Source organism: Glycine soja, chromosome 12, assembly GCF_004193775.1.
Source record: "Glycine soja cultivar W05 chromosome 12, ASM419377v2, whole genome shotgun sequence".
NCBI lineage: Eukaryota > Viridiplantae > Streptophyta > Magnoliopsida > Fabales > Fabaceae > Glycine > Glycine soja.
Genome location: NC_041013.1, coordinates 36,197,936 through 36,205,844, shown reverse-complemented (window position 1 = coordinate 36,205,844; position 7,909 = coordinate 36,197,936).

Here is a 7,909-nt window from a genome sequence, read left to right as displayed (position 1 = left end):
AATTAAGTTGTGTGTTTTGGAATTTGTTTTTTTTAAATAGTCTTTTTTTTATAAATGAAGTTGGTTATTTTTATAAATTAAGTTGTGTATGTTTTGATTTTTTTTAATTAGTTTTGCTTCTTTTTTTATATAATTTTAGTTGTGTATGTTTACTAATTATTTAATTTTAAATTAGTTGTGTTTTTTTGTTTATAAATGAAATTGTTTATTTTTATAAATTAAGTTGTGTGTGTTTTGGAATTTGTTTTTTTTTAAATAGTCTTTTTTTATATAAATGAAGTTGGTTATTTTTATAAATTGAGTTGTGTATGTTTTGAATTTTTTTTAATTAGTTTTTTTTATATATAATTTTAGTTTTGTATGTTTACTAATTATTATTTTTAAATTAGTTGTATTTTTTTGTTTATAAATGAAGTTGTTTTTTTTTAAATTAAGTTGTGGATGTTTACTAATTAATTATTTTTACATTAGTTGTGTTTTTGTTTATAAATGAAGTTGTTTATTTTTTTTTATAAATTTTGCTGTGTGTGTTTTGAAATAAATTTTTTTAAATTAGTCTTTATTTTTTTTATAAATGAACTTGTTTTATTTTTATAAAGAATGTTGTGTATGTTTTGAAATAATTATATGAATAGTTTATTTGATCCAAAAAAAATACGTGTTCTACATGATTTGCAGATCATGATTAGAACACGAGATGTAGGTCATACTTTAGCTATGATTATAGACAGAGGTAGACAGGATGAGGATGATGTAGTTGATGTTCCTCAGAGGTGTAGGCCTATTGCATCAGCCCGTAGGCAACGGGTTCATCAGATGATTGAGGATGTTCCTCACATGATTGAGGATGTCCCTCATATGGCTGAGGATGCACCTGAGATGACTGCGGACGTACAGGCGACTGTTGCAAAGGACTTAGGTCGTGATGGTGCTGAGGGGTCACATGCTGATGATGCTGAGGGATTCCCAGGTGGGTCACGTGACCCATCAGTGCTGACTTCATTTGCGGACCATGTTGCACATGCCATTTGGAGTGGACAGATATTTTAATTTGTTAATTATTTGTTATTGTTGATTTGTTAGTCATTAATTTTTTTTATATTTGTATATTTGGAATGCTTTGTACTTCAATTCAGGAATGTCCTGAGTTGAAGTTGGTGTCGCACGGGAGGAAGGTGACGTTAATTGGGAGGCCAGTGTCTGAGATTGAAGGACTGGTTGCTGCCACAGGATTAAGTCCATTAATTGGGTGTTCAGTTGTAACCGGCGATCCTGGACTTATATCCGCATTTTTGGAGAGGTGGCATGTGACACCCTCTACCCCTCACATATATACTAATAAGGAATAAAAAATTCAAATATTAATTAAAAGTATTTTTAAAACATTTTTTTAAACAAGTCTTTCAAAGGGAAAAAAGGCTCACATTCATTTTCTTCTACATCATATTCAAACTTGTCCAAATAAATAATAAAGTATTCTCGACTCAACAAGGTCGTCTAAGCTTCATACAATTAATATAGAACCTATATCCAAATGTCACATCCTATCAGAGCGTTGTGTTCCCGTGTCCTCTACCATGAGGTTCTTCATAGTCATCCATCTATTCATCTGCTCCCCCGAACACAAGTTCAAGATCATCACATGATCCAAACACAACAACACACAGGGAGTGAGTTATCACATTCCTAGCTAATAGAGAAACAAGACAATTAAATATACATATTATATAAATGAGATACCACTTGCTTAAACATAGCTCACGTAACTTCACCACTTCATCATTCAAAATTCACTTTTCAATTATCAATCACATTACACAAGAATCCCACACTTCGATTAAGATATAATAACACATCAATTAGCAAGCATATGCAATAGTTATGCTAAGACTCAATCCTATATGCAATGTGGTACCATGTCAGTGAAAACCACCCTGGGGCGCTTAGGAGTACAAAACAAGACACACCACACAATGGGTTTGTCAGGTCACTCTCACTAAGTAAGATCATAGGGAGACCAGTCAGGGTCACGATGTTTTGCGAGAATGCTCCAACCTTATGGGATTAGCATAGGCTTAAAGGAGCACTCAAACCCGGTGACCCCCAAGGCCTACACTCCGAAGAGTCCGTCAGGGCCTCTCCCTCCTGATTCAGGTCCAACCCCTAAAATAATTTTTTTTTTACATGTAGACACTGCTCATGAATTAAACAATACCCACGATCTTACACTCGTGTTTTAAACACGTTCAACACAATTGCGATACGATTTGACACTGGTTCCTAAATAGGAAACCTACATTTTCTCTTTAACACTGCGCATCAACGCTTTTCTCAAGATAACGCTGGTCGGGTTATTGTACAATTCATAGCTTACAACAAAAGTAATTTCACATCAAGTGTTAACTACACACTTATCCACAACTATAACTCATTCACAATTTCACATCTCATAGTATCACAATTCACCATCACATGTTTACACGTATCTCACAAATTAACACATGTTGAACTTTACACTTATACTCAATCTCAATAACAATATTATAATCTCAAAGCAACATGTTCTTCTACAATTCATCACATACTCACAATTTGAATCATCATTTCATATCCTCAATATAACAATTTATATAAAGGACTATCACAACATTAGGACTAAAACCCCTTGAATAATATTACACAATTATATCAAAATCGTAGGTCAAAATATACAAATATTAAGAGCACAATTTATCAAGCAATTTTCATTAGGACATCAATATTTTATTTATAATCATAAAGAAAAAATTGCAATTTAACAAATATCCCAAAATAAAACCCCAAATTAATCCTCTAAGGATCCCTACACATGTTCTCACTAATCCTCAACTGTGAATAACTCATCCCTTACCTCTGAGCGGACTCACGTGTCTTCAGCCAGCGATAGCAACATCTCCAGCGGTTCCCTGAAATTCTTTCAATTATTCATCCGACTGCTCCGATAGAATTCCCAAACGTCAGAGAGACGGAGAAGAGATTGAAACCTCCACTTGTACTGTCTTCATGCGATTCCTTTTTCTCCCTCCACGAATATTATCTCGCAAATCCCAATTGTGGAAGCGTGCGGAATTGAATTTCGAATAACATATCCAAATTTCATGAAAATCCAACAGCTAACGAAACCGGGATCATAGTTTTACCGAGACAGTTTTGGGTTTCTGCGGGAAATTAAAATGCTACAATGCGAAGGGTTTTCCTCTAAGCTCAGATATGATTTTGAAATTCCCAACGGTGAGAATGTTCGGAATTGGGTTGCGAACATGATACTCAAATTTCACGAAGATCCAACGGTGAACGGGTTCGAGATCGTCGTTTTTCTGAGACAGGTTTGGTGGGCTGCGGGAAAAAGAAAGGGTTTTGAGAGGAGAAGGAGAAAAACGAAAATGAGACCAAAAAGGAGACAGCTGACTTAACATAACTATTTATACCTAGGGTACTCAGTCTATTATTTGCTCTATATTTATTTATTTATTTAATTTTTACTAAAAAACTTTTTAAATTTATTTACGAAAAATTGGGATGTTACAATTCCACCCCTCTTAAAAGAAGTTTCGTCCCCGAAACTTGCCGAAAGATCGAGAAAAAGATATCACACATATGATTCTCAATATCAAGTTGTGTGTCTAGTTGAAACTCTTTTTCCGTTACTTCGATCACAAGACTCCTCTGCACTTAACTACTAAATTCGGTGATCCTCGTTTACTCAATGATAGTATTTCATAAGTAAGTCTTCTCACGAGAGTGACATCTCAACTATAATAGAATGTGAAAGACATACTATTTGGATTAGGGTAATATCATAAGAAACACGAATAACAATTAGAAACAAACAAATATACACAAGAAAACGCGACTAAACACATGGTCGACCCCTTTTTTTTTTTTTAACATGGGACGATTCAAGAATAGAAGGAAGAAGAAAAGTGTCGAGACTTTCACGCTCCACCAATCCTAGTTCACAATGACTATCGAGAATACATGATTTGCCTACCCTTGAGTCTAAGCCTCTTCCTTCAACATGATATTTCTCACTTTCGTATACTTGACTCATAAATCTCACTTAGGTCCAAGAATTGTAACGATTCAACTCTAAGGTTGCCTACTTGATACTAACTGGGTGCTAATTAGATAAGCAATACAGATTACTCCCTACTTCTGTAAGTTTGTTCACCTTAAGGTAATCTTCACACATATATACTCATGTCACCCTATAACTTTGCACTTGAACTTGAGGTTTCGATTGTTGTTTACAATATCTAACTCTATAACTAGGACACTAGTCATATCATCGGTTTCCTATTCAAGCTCTAACTACTAAGCTAGTTCTAACGTTTAAAACTAAACTCACAACAAGATTCTTGAGAATTTTATCCATCTCTTTTATTCTGGATTCAACTCCAAAGATCCTCATAATGTATCAAACTAACGGTAATGTCTCCCAAAATATTATGGTGAACACCATGGTTATCTATTCTAAATCACATATAGGATAAATCTTTTCATAAGTCTTAAGTTGTCAAGAAATATTGATCACTCCTTCTACAAGCACTCCTCTAAACTTAAAATTATTTCAATTATTTTACTACTCCAATAAGGATCTACGCGACCAAGATATCACTCAACAGTTTACAGTGACCGACTTTTCTATGGACTTATGACTTACTCCTTACAAGGATCTCATCCGAAAACTTAAACTTACTTGAGTCATCTCCAACTAGAATTAAGGTTAATTCAAGGAATGCTAAAATAACTTTTGGTTCGACTACTGGTTAAGGGAATTTTATCTTAATCTTAGGTTTCATTCATCTCAAAACAACTTCTGCCCAAGAAGGATTTAAAGTTATCTCTCACCTAGAAATAACATACTCTAAGGGTCAACATCATCTAACTAAAATGCATAACAAAACTCTTAGCACGAAACATGAGTCCCAAGGGTCTATAACAACCTTATAATACACATCATAATTCAACTTAACTGGAAACATACTAAACACTAATCATCAAAACCACAACAAGAGCTAACTCAGGGTGGGAGATCCTGTCCCGCATTCCACGAACACACATGTACATCAATCATATTATGACATGACCAGGTACACATAGAGGTCACAATAGGTACTAAGGTATTTCTTAAAGCATCCACAAACTTTTTCCATATTAAGGTAAAAAGAACTAATATTTATCTCGCTAATCATACAACTATCATCAATAATCTTTTAGGTCACCTACCTTACGCAAGAACACTCACTCTTGAATCCTTCTATGTTTAACAATTAATGTCTTACTAACTACCTTACACTCTTCTTAAGGTTCCACATTAAACCTCTTAGCTATACTTCATAACTTTCCAACTACCCTATGTTCTCAAACAACTCTATACTAGATATTTCTCACGAACTACGATTACAAGTTTCTATGGGTACTACACTTATAAGATTCTCAATCTTGCACTTAGGTGGTAACTAAGCATATCCTCAAGGAACACAAATACATGACTTACTAAGTTTGACTTTCGTCTATGGGTAACAAGGATAATGCATACTCAAGTGTTTCCTCTCAAAACATCTTAACGTGATTGTCAAGGACGAAGTCTCTCTTTATTCGTAATAGAAGTAACAACAAGAAAGATTATCAAGTAGTTTAACTAGACATGATTGGAAGATGAGCAACTAATAACAAGATGAACACTCGATTGATTAGGAGATAATAATTTTGAATAAAAAAAATGATCACTTATTCAGAATCAACAACAATATTTCAATGAATTCTAGCAACAAAAACATGACCACAATGTACACTCATATGAAGACATTAACAATCACTTGATTGTGATAGAAACATCAGTAATCCAATTGTTTGATGTAGTCTCATAACACAAAGAATTAATTATACTCAGGCTTTCAAGTGAAATCAATTTATTTGACTTAAGCACGCAACACAAAAAAAAATAGGTTGCACTAGAATTAGAAGGTACGATCAAAAGAGTATTCCTTATGAAATATAACTTGATATGAGTCATCCAACTATAGAGTATTAGCATCACTATGAACAAGAAATCACAAACAACCATACTACCTATGCAATTAAGGCAGAACACCATACTACAACTATATATACTTAGAATTATAAGGTTCCTATAACAAGTATATAACGTACATTTAAGAAGTAAGAATTAAACAATTAATAAGGATGTATTGAGGAATCACAAGCTTCAATAACTACATTCACGACTACACACAAAATAAGGGAGTTAAGTAGTCATGCGTTTACACATCAAGAAAGACACACTCATCCAAGATATATATATGGTCCAAAAGGTTCTTGCAACACTAATCCACGCATCAAAGGAGAAATAAGCTAACTAACAACATACACACAGGATGCTAGAGGTTTGTTAACACATTATCAATCAATATCAAGACTACTTGCATCACCCAATGGCTTGCCATAATGTCCAACCGCACTTCGCAAATTATAGAGATGGCCAGTCTCATAACTTATGACTCAACAGTGAATTTATGGTATAGCAGACATTAAGGATGCAAGGCACATACAAGCATTATTATTAAGTCTTATTTAATCATGTAGGAGAAAATACAAATAAAAATTCAAGCATGCTCAACAAAAGTACTCATAAGTAACCACACAGAGTGCACACCAGAATATGGTAAGCACATAACATACTGGCCGAAAGGTTCGACCTTCTCTGATACCACTAAATGTGACACCCTCTACCCCTCACATATATACTAATAAGGAATAAAAAAATTCAAATATTAATTAAAAGTATTTTTAAAACATTTTTTTTAAACAAGTCTTTCAAAGGGGAAAAAGGCTCACATTCATTTTCTTCTACATCATATTCAAACTTGTCCAAATAAATAATAAAGTATTCTCGACTCAACAAGGTCGTCTAAGCTTCATACAATTAATATAGAACCTATATCCTAATGTCACATCCTATCAGAGCGTTGTGTTCCCGTGTCCTCTAGCATGAGGTTCTTCATAGTCATCCACCTATTCATCTGCTCCCCCGAACACAAGTTCAAGATCATCACAGGATTCAAACACAACAACACACAGGGAGTGAGTTATCACATTCCTAGCTAATAGAGAAACAAGACAATTAAATATACATATTATATAAATGAGATACCACTTGCTTAAACATAGCTCACATAACTTCACCACTTCATCATTCAAAATTCACTTTTCAATTATCAATCACATTACACAAGAATCCCACACTTCGATCAAGATATAATAACACATCAATTAGCAAGCATATGCAATAGTTATGCTAAGACTCAATCCTATATGCAATGTGGTACCATGTCAGTGAAAACCACCCTGGGGCGCTTAGGAGTACATAACAAGACACACCAAACAATGAGTTTGTCAGGTCACTCTCACTAAGTAAGATCATAGGGAGACCAGTCAGGGTCACGATGTTTTGCGAGAATGCTCCAACCTTATGGGATCAGCATAGGCTTAAAGGAGCACTCAAACCCGGTGACCCCCAAGGCCTACACTCCGAAGAGTCCGTCAGGGCCTCTCCCTCCTGATTCAGGTCCAACCCCTAAAATAATTTTTTTTTTTACATGTAGACACTGCTCATGAATTATACAATACCCACGACCTTACACTCGTGTTTTAAACACGTTCAACACAATTGCGCTACGATTTAACACTGGTTCCTAAATAGGAAACCTACATTTTCTCTTTAACACTGCGCATCAACGCTTTTCTCAAGATAACGCTGGTCGGGTTATTGTACAATTCATAGCTTACAACACAAGTAATTTCACATCAAGTGTTAACTACACACTTATCCACAACTATAACTCATTCACAATTTCACATCTCATAG